General features: G+C 41.5%; 1 protein-coding gene across 2 annotated transcripts in view; it reads left to right on the forward strand.

The window, feature by feature from the left end:
* EXOC4 (exocyst complex component 4) overlaps window positions 1–15,559 on the forward strand; it is a 718,447-nt gene that overhangs the window by 13,772 nt on the left and 689,116 nt on the right. The window lies entirely within an intron of this gene.

The following is a 15,559-nucleotide window of genomic DNA, read 5'->3' on the forward strand; positions in this document are numbered from 1 at the left end:
TCCTGGTGAATAATCCTTTTCATGTACTGTTGGACCCTATTGGCTAGTATTTTGGTGAGAATTTTTGCATCCATGTTCATCAAGGATATTGGTCTGTAATTCTCTTTTTTGATGGGGTCTTTGTCTGGTTTTGGGATCAAGGTAATGCTGGCCTCATAAAATGAGTTTGGAAGTTTCCCTTCCATTTCTATTTTTTGGAACAGTTTCAGGAGAATAGGTATTAATTCTTCTTGTAATGTCTGATAGAATTCCCCTGGGAAGCCATCTGGCCCTGGGCTTTTGTTTCTTGGGAGATTTTTGATGACTGTTTCAATTTCCTTAGTGGTTATAGGTCTGTTCAGGTTTTCTATTTCTTCCTGGTTCAATTTTGGTAGTTGATACATCTCTAGGAATGCACCCATTTCTTCCAGGTTATCTAATTTGCTGGCATAGAGTTGCTCATAATATGTTCTTATAATTGTTTGTATTTCTTTGGTGTTGCTTGTGATCTCTCCTCTTTCATTCATGATTTTGTTGATTGGGGTCATTTCTCTTTTCTTTTTGATCAGTCTGGCCAGGGGTTTATCAATCTTGTTAATTCTTTCAAAGAACCAGCTCCTAGTTTCGTTGATCTGTTCTACTGTTCTTTTGGTTTCTAGTTCATTGATTTCTGCTCTGATCTTTATGATTTCTCTTCTCCTGCTGGGTTTAGGCTTTCTTTGCTGTTCTTTCTCCAGCTCCTTTAGGTGTAGGGTTAGGTTGTGTGTTTGAGACCTTTCTTGTTTCTTGAGAAAGGCTTGTATTGCTATATACTTTCCTCTCAGGACTGCCTTTGCTGTATCCCAAAGATTTTGAACAGTTGTGTTTTCATTTTCATTGGTTTCCAGGAATTTTTTTAATTCTTCTTTAATTTCTTGGTTGACCCATTCATTCTTTAGTAGGATGCTCTTTAGCCTCCATGTATTTGAGTTCTTTCCGACTTTCCTCTTGTGGTTGAGTTCTAGTTTCAAAGCATTGTGGTCTGAAAATATGCAGGGAATGATCCCAATCTTTTGGTACCGATTGAGACCTGATTTGTGACCTAGGATGTGATCAATTCTGGAGAATGTTCCATGGGCACTAGAGAAGAATGTGTATTCCTTTGCTTTGGGATGGAATGTTCTGAATATGTCTGTGAAGTCCATTTGGTCCAGTGTGTCATTTAAAGTCTTTATTTCCTTGTTGATCTTTTGCTTAGATGATCTGTCCATTTCAGTCAGGGGGGTGTTAAAGTCCCCCACTATTATTGTATTGTTGTCAATGTGTTTCTTTGCTTTTGTTATTAATTGCCTTATGTAATTGGCTGCTCCCATGTTCGGGGCATAGATATTTACAATTGTTAGATCTTCTTGTTGGATAGACCCTTTAAGTAGGATATAGTGTCCTTCCTCATCTCTTATTACAGTCTTCGTTTTAAAATCTAGTTTGTCTGATATAAGGATTGCCACCCCAGCTTTCTTTTGGTGTCCATTAGCATGGTAAATGGTTTTCCACCCCCTCACTTTCAATGTGGGGGTGTCTTTGGGTCTAAAATGAGTCTCTTGCAGACAGCATATTGATGGGTCTTGTTTTTTTATCCAATCTGATAGCCTGTGTCTTTTGATTGGGGCATTTAGCCCATTTACATTCAGGGTAACTATTGAAAGGTATGAATTTAGTGCCATTGTATTACCTGTAAGGTGACTGTTAACTGTCTGTTGTCTGTGTTCGTTTCTGCTCTTTGCTGCTTTTAGGTTCTCTCTTTGCTTAGAGGACCCCTCTCAATATTTCTTGGAGGGCTGGTTTCGTGTTTGCAAATTCCTTTAGTTTTTGTTTGTTCTGGAAGCTTTTGATCTCTCCTTCTATTTTCAATGATAGCCTAGCTGGATATAGTATTCTTGGCTGCATATTTTTCTCGTTTAGTGCTCTGAAGATATCTTGCCAGTCCTTTCTGGCCTGCCAGGTCTCTGTGGATAGGTCTGTTGCCAATCTAATGTTTCTACCATTGTAGGTTACATATCTCTTCTCCCGAGCTGCTTTCAGGATTTTCTCTTTGTCTCTGAGACTCGTAAGTTTTACTATTAGATGTCGGGGTGTTGACCTATTATTATTGATTGTGAGAGGGGTTCTCTGTGCCTCCTGGATTTTAATGCCTGTTTCCTTCCTCACATTAGGGAAGTTCTCTGCTATAATTTGCTCCAATATACCTTCTGCCCCCCTCTCTCTCTCTTCTTCTTCTGGGATCCCAATTATTCTAATGTTTCGTCTTATCACTTATCTCTCGAATTCTGCCCTCGTGATCCTGTAGTTGTTTCTCTCTCTTTTTCTCAGCCTCTTTATTTTCCATCATTTGGTCTTCTATATCGCTGATTCTCTCTTCTGCCTCATTTATCCTAGCATTTAGTGCCCCCATTTTTGATTGCACCTCATCAACAGCCTTTTTGATTTCGATTTGGTTAGATTTTAGTTCTTTTATTTCTCCAGAAAGGGTTTCTCTAATAACTTCCACGCTTTTTTCAAGCCCAGCTAGTATCTTTAAAGTCATGATTCTGAACTCTAGGTCCGACATCGTACTAATGTCCGTATTGAGTAGGTCCCTGGCTGACGGTACTACCTCTTGTTCTTTTTGCTGAGGTGATTTCTTTCGTCTTGTCATTTTGTCCAGAGGAGAATAGATGAATGAGAGAACAAAATGCTAACAGGTTTACAACGTCCCCAGCAAATATACTGTATAAAATCAGAAAAGACCTGAAACCAGGGGAAAAGAAAGGGAAAGAAAGAAAAAAGAAAGAGAAAAAGAAAAAAAAAAGAAAAAAAAGATAAAAACAAAAACAAAACAATACAAAACGGGAGAATATGATCAAATATGATCAGGCTAGTGCATAGATCAGTGCCACACACTAGATTTTGGGCGTATTTTGGTCTGTTAGAAAAAAGTGCCTCCTAAAATTTTAAAGGAAGAAAGACGTATATGTACAAAATAAGGGTTGATACAATGAAGGGATGGAAGATGACTGTAAAGATGAAAATTATAAAAGATTTTATAAAAGGACTTGGTAAGATAAGTTGTTTGAATAAAGAAAGATGATTTAAGAAAAAAAAAAAAAGGAAAAAGGGAGAGAATGTTATCAGGCAGGAGACTAGAACAAAGCCATACACTAGTGATTTAGGGTATATTTTGATCTATTAGAAGAAACTGTACCTCAAAATTTTAAAGAGAGAACAACTTATATATATATGCCAAAAATAAGGGTAACTATTATGAAGGAATAAAATATGACTCTAAAAATGAAAAATAAAAAAAATTTTTGTTTTTAAAAAAGGGATTTATAAGATGTTGGTTGAAAAAGGAAAAAAGAAAAATAAAAAAAAACAGTCAACAAAAATTAACTTTGATGAAATAATGAATCATGGTATAAAAAAAAAAAAAAGCCATGAATCTATGTGCAGTATTCCCTTAGCGCTGGAGTTCTCCTATTCTCCTTGATCGATCAACTTGGTCTTGGCTTGCTGGCTGTTTGTGTTGATCTTCTGGGGGAGGGGCCTGTTGCTGTGGTTCCCAAATGTCTTTGCCGGAGGCGGAATTGCCCCGCCCTTGTCGGTCCGGGCTAAGGAAGCTGCTCCGGTTTGCTCTCAGGAGCTTTTGTTCCCTGCAAGCTCTCGGTACAGCTTTGGAGGACCAGGGCAGAAATGGTGGCCTCCCAATCTCCACCCGGAGGAGCTGAGAACTCGGGGCCCCGCTCCTCAGTGTGCCCCCAGAGAAAAGCAGTCACTCCCGTGTCCCCGGTCTCCGGCCGCACTCCGTGCTCACCCGGCCTGTGACCGAGCGTTGCTATCTCTGGCACCCGACCCCGCGCGGAGTCTCCAAACCCAGCAGATCCCTGCAGTGCGTTCCCGCACCGCTCCTCCCCGGGAAGGAAGGGGAGTCTCCCCGGATCTGCTGCTTGTTGGGTCCCTGCTGGGGGAGCCGTGCCCCGACTGGGCCGCAGATCACAGTTTGTGGCAACCCCGAGCTGAGAGCCCGCGACTCTGCTCCGTATCTGCAGCCGGCTTCCCCGCTCTGATACCTGGGAGCTCTGGCGCACTTAGGCACCCCCGGTCTCTCTGTGACCCCAAGGGTCCTGAGACCACACTGTCCCGGGAGGATTCCACCCCCCGCTTAGCCACTGCAGCGACGTCCCTCAGCGGAGCCAACTTCTAAAAGGTCCGACTTTGTGCTCCGCGGCTCTAGCACTTGCCAGAAGCGCCGGCGGAGGCCCCTCCCCCGCCGTCTATCCTCCCGAATATCGCCTCGGATTCACTTCTCCGCACGCCCTACCTTCCAGAAAGTGGTCGCTTTTCTGTTCAGAGAGTTGCTGCTATTCTTTTCTTCAGTCTCCTGTTGAGTTCGTAGGTGTTCAGAATGGTTTGATCCCTATTCAGCTGAATTCCTGAGACCAGAAGAAATCTAGGTCTCCTACTCCTCCGCCATCTTGCTCCGCCTCTACAAAATATTTTTAAGTAACCAAACAAATGAATAAAGAAAAAGACTTTTAACTATAGAGAACTAACAGTGGTTGCCAGAGCCCAGGTGGATGGGGGCATGTGTGAAATAGGTGATTGGGGATTGAGTACACTTACTGTGATGAGCACTGAGTCATGTATGGAGTTGTTGACTCACTGTATTGGACACCTGAAACCGATATAACACTATGTAAATTATGCTGGCATTAAGACGATTTTCTTTTAAGAGGTACATAGTGAAATATATACTGATAAAAATGTCTAGTATTTGCTTCAAAAAAACTGGGGGTGTATGTTCAAGTTACGGTATAGATGAAGCAAGATTGGGATGTGTTGATAATTGTTGAAGCTGGGTTGAGGAGTCTCTCAGTTTTTGCACGTGTTTGAAAATTGCCCCGAAAATGTACATGTGTGTTTATGGACTGGGGGGAGGGAAGGGGGTGGTAATTGCAAGGGTCTATAGATGAATAAATCTAAGAAATACTACATAATCTTCACATCTTGTCCACCCAGCTTCTGCCCTCCCTCCCAGGGCACCTGGCACACGAACATATTAAAGTCTCCTGGATGTCTGCAGTTAAGAAACTTATGCTTCAATTTGTGTGGGATCCAGAATTTCCAAGATAACCTAGTACCATGCAACAGCTACCAATGTCTTCTAAAATGGGATTTTTGAGGCACTCACTGGAAACTCCACATTAGGAAGTAGCCTACACCTTTAAAATGACCAAATGCCATAATGTGTTGTAGTAACTAAAACATTCCCCTGGAGATGAAAAATAAGATCACTCTGGAGAAGGCTTTAAGGAGGATGTGGAGCTTCAAATGGAAGTGGGAAAAGAGGTAGCCTCAGTTAAGGAAGAGTAGGGGGTAGAGTTTAAATTGACTCTGTCAATCCTGGACTCAGTTTTATGCTGTAGTGAGGCTGATTTTACTTAATTCTTAGATGATGGCCTTCTCTGTTGGTTAGAAGACTTAGAGCTTTTGGTCCCCAGAAGTATTTTGTATGACTGAGTTGATGAAATACTGAAAAGCTGCATGTGTTGGGTGTAGTAATTGGCCCTAAGTGCTGTCTGAAGCAAGACACCAGTGAATTTTCAATTGACTTTAAAGCAGAAATTGTTTACTGTCACTTGATACTAAATGAATCTTTGTAGTGAATTATTAAGGGATGTTGTTTTTATGCATCAGAAAAGTTTTTCAGAGGGACTTGTCATCATGAATTGTTATCAATTGGGACAGGATTATCTTGTATTTTGTGGGATCTAATAAGACATAATTAAGAAACAAGCAGTTGCAGTGTATAATTGAATATAATAAAATCAGATTAAAAAGTGTAATGTAGATTCGGTTATGCTTTGAGTGAAGCCATATCTTAGGTGATTATATGGTGATACACATCTCAAACATTTAATGTGTGATTTTTTTTCCATGCAAACTCAGAATTATGAGGGTTTCTTTTTTTTTTTTATAGTTCATTGGAAGCATTTGTAGATGAATCATCATATACAAAGTGCTCTGCTTAGTAGAATAGGTTTTGACGACCCTGCTCAACTTGTTAGTGTTTATATAGTCTTGGTGATCTCTTCTCCTTAGTTTGGATTTGCACTCATACCTAGAACTTTTTTTTTTTTGAGTGAGAACATGTGGACAGGTACACGCGCACATGTGCAGGACGGCCCCCCCCCCCCCCCCCCCCCGCGGGGGCAGACTCCCCGCTGAGCAGGGAGTCAGGACCCTGGGATCATGACCTGAGCCAAAGGTAGACCCATAACTGACTGAGCCACTCAGGTGCCCCTAGACCTGTCTTTAGTTCCACTTCTGACATGTTTCTGTCAGGCATTTCTTAGGTTGGCTGTTTCACGCTTTAAGGGAAAAGAAAATCTGACTCTCACACTTTGGAAATAAGGACTAAGTAGATCTAATAGTGTAATCTAAAAGCAGTTTGGTAAAGAAAATGGATTCACGTTTTCAAGAATCATGTATGCTCTAGACTTTTTGTTTCTGTGTTGGCATCAGTAACAAAAAGGAATATTCTAGAGAGCTCAATAAGCTAATAGATTTTTTCCTACTTGGAGTGATGGTCTGAAACTAGTTAACCCTTTTGTATTTGGGTTTAAAAATACTCAATTTTTGCCTTATGATAACGTGTTAGCATATTTTGTAAATAAGGAGGACTCCTTGTCTAGTGCTCTTTCCATTATGTGACTAAAAAAATTCATTAGAATTGCCCTAATGGGAGAAGGTGGTACTGGTTGAGAGGTTCAGGTGCCTGATGAGTAAAAATGCAGGGGCTTGGGGACCTCAGGTTTCAGTAAGAGGCCTATTCTGAGTATTTCCCAGAAAGGATATCACTGAGATTTGATTCCTACTGTAGATTGAGCTTTGTAGAGCTGTTAGTTTCCTGATAAGTGATTTTTGGATATGTGGGACCTTACTTAGTTTTTCTGGGTTGTTTGAAGGGATTTACAGTAATTGTTTTGTTAATCTTTATTATTTCTGGAGGAGAGGTCACTGGATACCAACAAGGAATGCCCTTAGTAGACAGTTAAGCGTATTAACCGTTTTCAGATAGCATGACTTAATGGTAATTGTTCTGCAGGTGTCACCAATATTCAGGTGTATTACATTAAATATTTATTATAGTAGGTTAATTAGTTTAGTTATCTGAGGCTGTATTAGGCAGTTAATTCTTGAGGATTTGCTGAGAATCTGTGTTGCTCTGGCTAAGGGAAGTGACCAATAACATCTGCCTTGAGATTTTAGCCAAGCAAAATAATACTGCCTGTGTTTTATAGGGTGGTGTATAAGTCTGCTCGAGCTGCTGTAACAAAACCACAGGTTGGGTGGCTTAAACAGAAATCTATTTTCTCACTGTTCTGGAGGCTAGAAGTCCAAGATCAAGGTACCAGTCAGGGTTGGTTTCTGGCGAGGCCTTTCTTCTTGGCTTGTAGATGGCCACCTTCTTGCTGTGTCCTCAAATGGCCTTTCCTCTGTGAGTGCGTGGAGAGAAAGGGCTCTTTTAATGTCTCTTTCTCTGCTTATAAGGACAGCTATTGTATCTCATATGACCTCCTTTAGAGACCCTAATCTCCAAATAGTGACATTGGGGCTTAGTGCTTCAAAGTAAATTTGGTAGTGGTAGGAGGGTGTCTTAGTGTATAACAGGTGGTACTCTGGAGACTCTCATTACTTTGTTAAAATACCCTAAAATGCTTCCAGAGTGACAGTCTGTCATTACCTATAGGTGATCTTGAGGCTCAGGCTAGAGCCCTGGACAGGTCGTTAATTTTTCACAATTGGTTGGCAGTCTTTCTACGTGCTTTTCTGGCTTAAGATATTTGACAGTCCCCTACTAACCCTCTAATACCAAATACGTGTACTGTCGATGCCCTTCAAAGAATTGCTGTCGGGTCAGCTTGAACTATCAAAGGGCTTGCTGAGAAGAGGAAATTAATGAAACATGATTTGATCAATTTCATTCTATACTTTCCCCAAATTCCATTCTTAGATTAAAATGGGTCATTGGAAAGCTTCGTGCTTGGACTATGTTCAGAGTCACAGTCTCTTGGTCTGAGTTGTGTTTTAATGTTCTGTTCTGGAAGGAACTTACAGGAAATGACCACGTAAAATTTATAGTTTTTAGAAGGTGGTTGAGGTCCTTGTTCACTATATTGTATATTGTCTTCCTTATTTTTTTTAAGTGAAAGATTTCTTTTAGAATTTAGGAGTTGCTTAAAGTTTGCTTTCTCAACAGAGGAATTGGAATCCATCTTTTCGATAATGAGAATGATTTAACTGGCTACATTTCCCTTTTTGCATGGCTAGGAACCTCACAGTTAGATTGAGGGCTCATTTCCTATCAACTGTGTTTGCCCACATGTGCTGCGTACCTGTGTTCTACATTTGTATGGCATCATTTTGTCCTGTATCTCCTTCACTTTCTCATTTGTATTACCTTCCTCATTTGTATTACCTTCATTTTTGTACAAATGGTCTCCGATCTTTTTTAGAAAGAGGTTGGATAGATGTAAAATGGAACTTGAAATATTGTTGAATATTTGCCATTCAGTATTCATTATTAAATACTGGTTGAAAGCTGTCATTCTTTTTTTTTTTTTAAGTTTTTATTTATTTTTCTTTTATTTCTCTATACCCAACGTGGGGTTCGAACTCACTACCCCAAGATCAAGAGTTGCATGCTCTTCCTGCGGAGCCAGCCAGGCGCCCTGAAAGCTGTTATTCTTTTTGCGTGGGTGCTGGTGGCATCAAAGAACACTTAACAGTAAAAGTCCACAAAGCTGTACCTGATCTGGCTCCCAGCTTCTTACCTGACCCCTCTCTATCACTGTCCCCTCTCTTGCTTCTCTGAAGCCACATTGACTTCCTTGCCATTCCTTTTACTTTGAACAGGCCAAACATACCCTGCTTCAGGGCCTGTGCATCTTCTGTTCTTTCTGGAATCTGCTTCCCCAGATAGTGCTGCCTCTCTCCCCTTCATTTTCTAGAAAGCTCTGTTCAAATGCCATCTTTATCTGAGTGGTTTTCTCTGGGCTCCTTTTGTTGTATACTCCTCCTCCTCCTCCCTGACTTCTGTTTTTTTCCATTACTGTTTCTTCCTGGCCGGCATGTGTTGTATATTTCTCTTGCATTTCCTGCTTCCCCCACTGGGATGTAAGCTTCCTGAGGGGAGGGATTGTTTTAATCCTGGCTGTATCTCTAGCTGCTTAGAACCTGCCTGCCAAGTACTAGGTGTCTAATAACAATTTGTTGAATGAACTCAGTAGGGTTGCTGTAACTATTATTTGTCCTTTCCTAGGTATTTTTGAACAGGCCTTGCTTTGTGTGAGATAATTTAGTAGCAATTGTTTCTTAAGGCAGAGGACTGCCCTCCGTGACCTCTTCAGAGCCTGCCTCTTGCTGCTGCTCATTATTTAGCTTTTCCTGAGCACTTTCAATGTGCCAGGCACCGTTAAGAATATAAAGAAAAGGGCTGACCTCAGTTCGTGAGTAAATATCTTCGGGAACTTTCGAATGGGGGTAGGCTTTGGGCTAACAATACTGTGATTCACAGATGATTTATTTGGTTCCTAATAACATGTCAGCGCACACATCAATGGCACTTTGTATTTTACCAGGCACATTCACCTACGTTGCCAGTTGCAACCACCTGGTGAGGCAGGTACTCTTACTATCCTGTCTGGTTGGCAAGGGAAGAAACAGACACAGAAGCTAAGTAACCTGCCCAAGGTTAAAGAGCTTGAAAGTGGCAAACACCTCATGGTTGACACATATGATGAGAGGAGTCAGAAACGTAATGTTATATTCCAGATTGGCAGCGTTTTAGATTCCTGTTCTTTTTGCATCCTCTCATTTGGTCTTTGACTGAAGGTTATTGTTTCTCTTGAGGGATGGGTTGGGATGGGTTACCTTTGGGGTGGCTAACCTTATTTTCATAGGGGTGTGTGTGTGTGTGTGTGTGTGCGCGTGTGTGTTTTATTTGATCTTTTGTCTTTTTAAAGAGTAATATTGACTTTTGTGTGCTTTCCCCCTGTCTGGACTCCATTACTCTGTTAAGTCCAAAGTGAAGGCAAAATTGCTCCATAGAAGGAGTCAGTGATGGTGACTAGTTATTTTCCTTTCAAAACACTTGACCGGCTGGACTGAAATACAGAAGCTGGTGTAAAAAAGGGAAAGTGATAAGTTCAGTTTCAGATCTGTAGTTACTTACCTCGGGTTTAAGGCTTGTGAGTAAGGCTCGCTTGGAGCTGCTGGCTATGAATTCAGTAGAACCAAATGGCATGTGTGCCTACTAGGTGCTGTTAGCAGTAGCTTAACATGTGCACCATGGTCCTTTTAGCCCATTAGGTAAATAAATTCCTTCCTGGGGATTAATTAGTCATGGCTAAAGATGTAGTTCATCATGCAAAATGCCAGAGCTGTCTTAGTGAAAAATTCTTGGTAATCCAGAAATGTCTCTGTGTCTGGCTTAACTAGAATTTAGCATAGGTTTTCGTGTTCCTCCATGAACTTGGCAATAGTTTTTAAATCTTAATGGTTTTGAGATAGGAATGGAGAAAAAAATCTAAATGATTCAGTAACATGAATGCATTTTGGGGTGGCAACTTCAGATCGTTTCTCCTGTGCTCAAGGCTTTCAGTTCATGCTTCTTGTCCAGACTCAAGACTCTTAGAGCACTTAACAGCTTTTTTAGTACTGTCTACATCTCTACTCATCCACTCTTCTCATCACATGTGAGCTGTAGCTTGATGAGCTGAAGGCACAAGAAGTAGGAGTTCATACCATGCATAGTGGAAAAGGCATGGGCTTTGAAGTCAGGTATACGTAGCTTCAAGTCCAGGTCCCATGTTAGCTGTGTGTGTGGGTGAAAGTGACCTTACCTCTCTATTCCTCTGACTCCATCTCACCAGACTTTTTGAGGATTATCTGAGATTATGTGTGCAAAAGAACGACTGCATTCCCTGGCATATAATGGACACTAACTAATACCTTGTGCTTCGCTTTCATTCTCCCTTTCTCAAATGTAGGACCCAAGGATGCATGTACATTTCTGTATTTAGTTTGAAAATTTCCCAACAGATGAGTGAGAGCTGGCTTGTCAGCACTTACTGTCCGGGGGATCTTGGATAATTTTTGGAGTCGGTATTTACAAAAATGCGATGTAATTTTAGACCTGATTATTAAAAATGTAGTGCCTGTATTATAGGGTATAAAAATCTCTTCCTGTGTGGACTGGTCAGACCATATGAGGAGTGTGTTGTGTTCAGTTCTAGTACTACACAGGGGAAGTGTGGGGAAGCTTTTAAGGGCCACACTGCTCAGGTTTGAGGCCTGGCTCTGCTACTTAAAATTTCTGTGCCTCTAATACCCAACTCCGTTTCCTATCTGTAATAAGGGAGGTAATAAAGGTACCTACCTCCTAGGGTTGTTGTCAGGAATAAATGAATTATTAGGCATAAACCACTTAGATTAGCGTCGGGCAAACAGTAAGTTCTATGTGAGTGTTAACCGTTTTGGAAGGGACTTCAGGGGAAGTCCACAAGGATGGTGGGCCGTGTGGGAGCCATGTTGTGGGAGAAACAGTTGAAGCAGTTAGAGATGTTTAACCTGAGAAAGAAGTACTGAGAGCCCTTTATCATTTAAAGAGAAATTGTATGGAAGAAGGGATAGACTCATGTAACCGAAAAAAGGTGCAACTTGGATCAATGGGTAGAAAGTATAAAGAGCCTGATTTTATTTTAATGAAAGGCTTTGAGAGCTGTTCACAATTGCAGTGAATGGCTTTGCGAACTAGTGAGCTTTCCATCTCACAGAGGCTTATTAGAAGGCTGGGGAGAGGTTCCTGACCTGGCTGGCGAGGTGAGCTAGATGACAGGTGTTCTCTTATACCTGGCTCTCAGTTCAGGTCAAGTGACTGGCTTAAAGTAAGATAATTCCACATTGAAATTTGCTGTGTTTTGGTAGCAGGCATGGATACTTTCTCCCTAGACTTCTAGTTTGCTTTTATGGTGTATTGTTCATTTATGGTGCCAATATTTATTGTGGGAGACATTTCGTTTCTGGTCTCAATTTTGCAGAAAAGAAAACAGAGGTCAGGGATAATGCCTGCTGTTGCTTGACACCATGGAGTTCCTGAAGGAACCCAGGGAATTATGGTTCATTATTGTTGGGAGAGCCATTCTCCTTGGGAGTGCTATTTGAAGGTCTTCTGAGCAAAGCACCGACTGCCCTTTGTTTTAGACGGTCTTGTCAAGGATATGTATTTGGATGTTTGGAGGATAGAGATGATGTCTCCCTGTAGAAGAATGGGCAGGCATGTGTCCTGTCCAGTATAAAAGATGGAGTTTTCCACATTCAGGTTCCTCTCTAGTCACTCACAGCATGTACAGGCATAAAGTTGGGTCAAGTTGCCTAACCCTCATGGGACTTGGGGCCAAGGTGAGGGGCTACTGCAGATATGCCGGTGCCCTTGCCTCATGCTGTGCTGTGAGTAAGAAAGTCCTTTGTTTCTGACCCACGAGTTTTGTGTCTTCTGGCAGCATCCATGAAACCCTGGCAGGCTAACTTGTTAGCTTGTGAGTAGGATGCAAATCTCAGACTCTCTACAGTTATTGACGTTGAGGAGTAAGGTGAGTCAGAGAGGTTAAATCTCATGCCCAGTGCCCAATGATCTAGCGTTTGGGGGGGGGCGGGTGATAGAATTTGAATCTTTGTCTCCAGAGGATGTCCTTTGCATGACGTTGTGGAACACTGCTATTGCCCTTGTGGCTCTGACTGCTAGAGCAGTCTGCACCAACCACCACCATTCGTTGAGTGCTGATGATCTCCCAGGCCTTGTTGGATCTCCTTTAATTCTCACCCACGGCCCTATAAGGAAGGTATCCTTATTCTCTACGTTTTGTAGATGAGCAAAATGAGATGGGGCGCCTGGGTGGTTCAGTCGGTTAAGTGTCTGCCTTCGGCCCGGGTCATTATCTCACGGTCCTGGGATCGAGTCCTGCATTGGGCTCCCTGCCCAGCAGGGAGTCTGCTTTTCTCTGTCTCTGCTCATGCTCTCTCTCTGTCTCTCTCAAATAAATAAATAAATAAATAAATAAATAAATAAAATCTTTTAAAAAAAATGCGATGCCATGACCAAGGTCATAGAGGTCCTAAGTGATGGAGTCAGGATTCAAAACGTAGAGGGAGGATGCTAACAGGATCACTCCTAAGGGCTGTCAGGAGGATTCAGCATACGTTCTATAGAGTGCACAGCACTGCTGGTTTCTGGCAGCTGTGGTAAGCCTCTCTCAATATTTGTGGCTATTTTTGTTATCAGTAACCTTGTTGCCTTCCTTTTCTGTAATTAAAAAAAAAAAAAGGATGATTTTGTTCTCTATTTCCAACTAAAGGCAAACTGTCATTCAGCCCAGGTTACATTAAGAGGATGAAATTAAAGGGGCACAAACCTGGCATAGGCTCTTTCCTTATACAAATATTTTCTCTAAAAATGAAAATAGGAGCTAAAACCCCCTATAGGCCCAATTTACTCTCTAATCTTCATTTTAGTAACCCTTTCTATTTCATAAATAACTCCTAATGCGGCAGTAATGTGTTACAGTGACAGCTGATGCCTGAGAAGCTGTCCTCTCTGGGCCTGACATTTTCTTTAATGGTAATTCTTCTAGTTAATGTAAACAACATGAAATGTGTGGCATGTTTCCTTCCACAAATGGTGTTGGAGAGGAAATCCAAGCATTGTAAAGGCGGCAGACTGATCCGGTGTAGCTTTGACAAATCCGTGGCTGTTTGCTGTTAGAAGGGGAAATCAGAGCTAAATACCTGGGAACTCTTCCCTTTGGGACAGTTGATAAATTGGAGGCATTTTCTGATCGTGCTTTAGATTAACAGCTTGGAAGGTTTCAGATTTAAAGAGCAAAGTTATGTATCATAGAAACAATAGAAAGGCATGCTTAGCTCCCTGTACCCAAATACTGCAAGTGAAAATTGGTAGCTCCATCTTTGAAACCATATTCCTCCTAGGTCCTCCACTCTGATTTATTTTATTAGCCAAATACTTGTGCAGTATTTTCTATCTGAAAGTAATCTTGGAGGTAGGTTGTCTGATGTCAGATCACCAGTTGACAGAGGAGGACACAGGATCTGGCATGATAAAGGCCTTCCTTCAAGTCTCGGGGTTCCTAGTATTTTGCCTTCCTGAGTGTATCCCACAACCCTTAGAGGCTTTGCACTTCCCTTCATTATATTTCTTGTCCTGTCCCCCCCCCCCCACCATTTCCTGCTAGAACTGGTCTCTTGGCATCCCTAACACATTTATGAAATTCTTTTTAGAGATTAGATTGATGTCAAAGACTGGCCTGCTGAATCTCTCTCTAAATTGAGAAGGAAGTTTTATATATGATGTGGCTCATGAATTAAGATCTCTTGCTCTAAATGACAGTTGGGGAGAAAACTGTTATACAGTATTTTGCTTGTGAATATCTGGAAGTAGGTATGTGATTGATTCACTGATAGACCATCTCTGAAAGCAGTTCTAATGATGGACTTATAATTGATTGCATCCATCATCAAAAGCCTAAACTACCCCCTCCCTAAATTAAAGATAAATGAAATAAGCTATGCTGAATGTATATAAGCTGACAAATCTGAGGGAATTTAATGAAACTCTAAATTACTGCAGCCAACAGATAAGAGAAAAAGGTTCCTTTGTTACGGGTTAGAACACTAAAAAAAAAAAGAAATCCAAAAAAGATAATAAAAGAAACAATCTGTGGCCCATGTATCAAACTAAGTTATTGAAAGACTTTTTTTTTTTTAAGATTTTATTTATTTGACAGAGAGACAGCAAGAGAGGGAACATAGCAGGGGGAGTGGGAGAGGGAGAGGGAAAAGCAGACTCCCCGTTGAGCAGGGAGCCTGATGCGGGGCTCAATCCCAAGACCTGGGATCATGACCTGAGCCAAAGGCAGACGCTTAACGACTGAGCCACCCAGATGCCCTTTGAAAGACTTTTAATAAGTGTGTCTGTCTCATTCCCTGGTTATTGTTGACTCATATCAATCTTGTTAGTGCTCTTGGATGAATAGTAAAAGTAGGGATTGTCTTGTAGTAAAGCTTGTATTAGTGCTGTTGTGACATATTTTAGAATTGATGTGACCTTATTTCCAGGCTGCTGGGGGCTCTGTACCAAATTTAGTTCACTTAAATGAGCTATTTGGAATGCAGTTCCTCATGTATGAGTAATTTTATCAGTTAGTACACTTTTAGCTTTATATAAAAGACCCAACTGAGGGTGACTTAAGCAGTGGGTATTTGTGATCACCCCTAACGAGAAGTCCTGAGGGAAAGCAGCAGGGTTGGCTGCTCTGGGGGCCCAGTGATTTCAGTGCAGTAGCTTGGCATTTCTCTTGGCTTTCCCTTACGTGATTGTAAGGGGGGTGAAATATTTGAGTATCTTAGCTTTGTTTAACAATACCCAGTGTCCAGGGGTGGGGGTGGGGGGTGGAAAACCCAGTATCCAGCTTCCTGTTAATCTTGC

The sequence above is a fragment of the Zalophus californianus genome, chromosome 12 (genome assembly GCF_009762305.2).
Source record: "Zalophus californianus isolate mZalCal1 chromosome 12, mZalCal1.pri.v2, whole genome shotgun sequence".
NCBI classification, from domain to species: Eukaryota; Metazoa; Chordata; class Mammalia; order Carnivora; family Otariidae; genus Zalophus; species Zalophus californianus.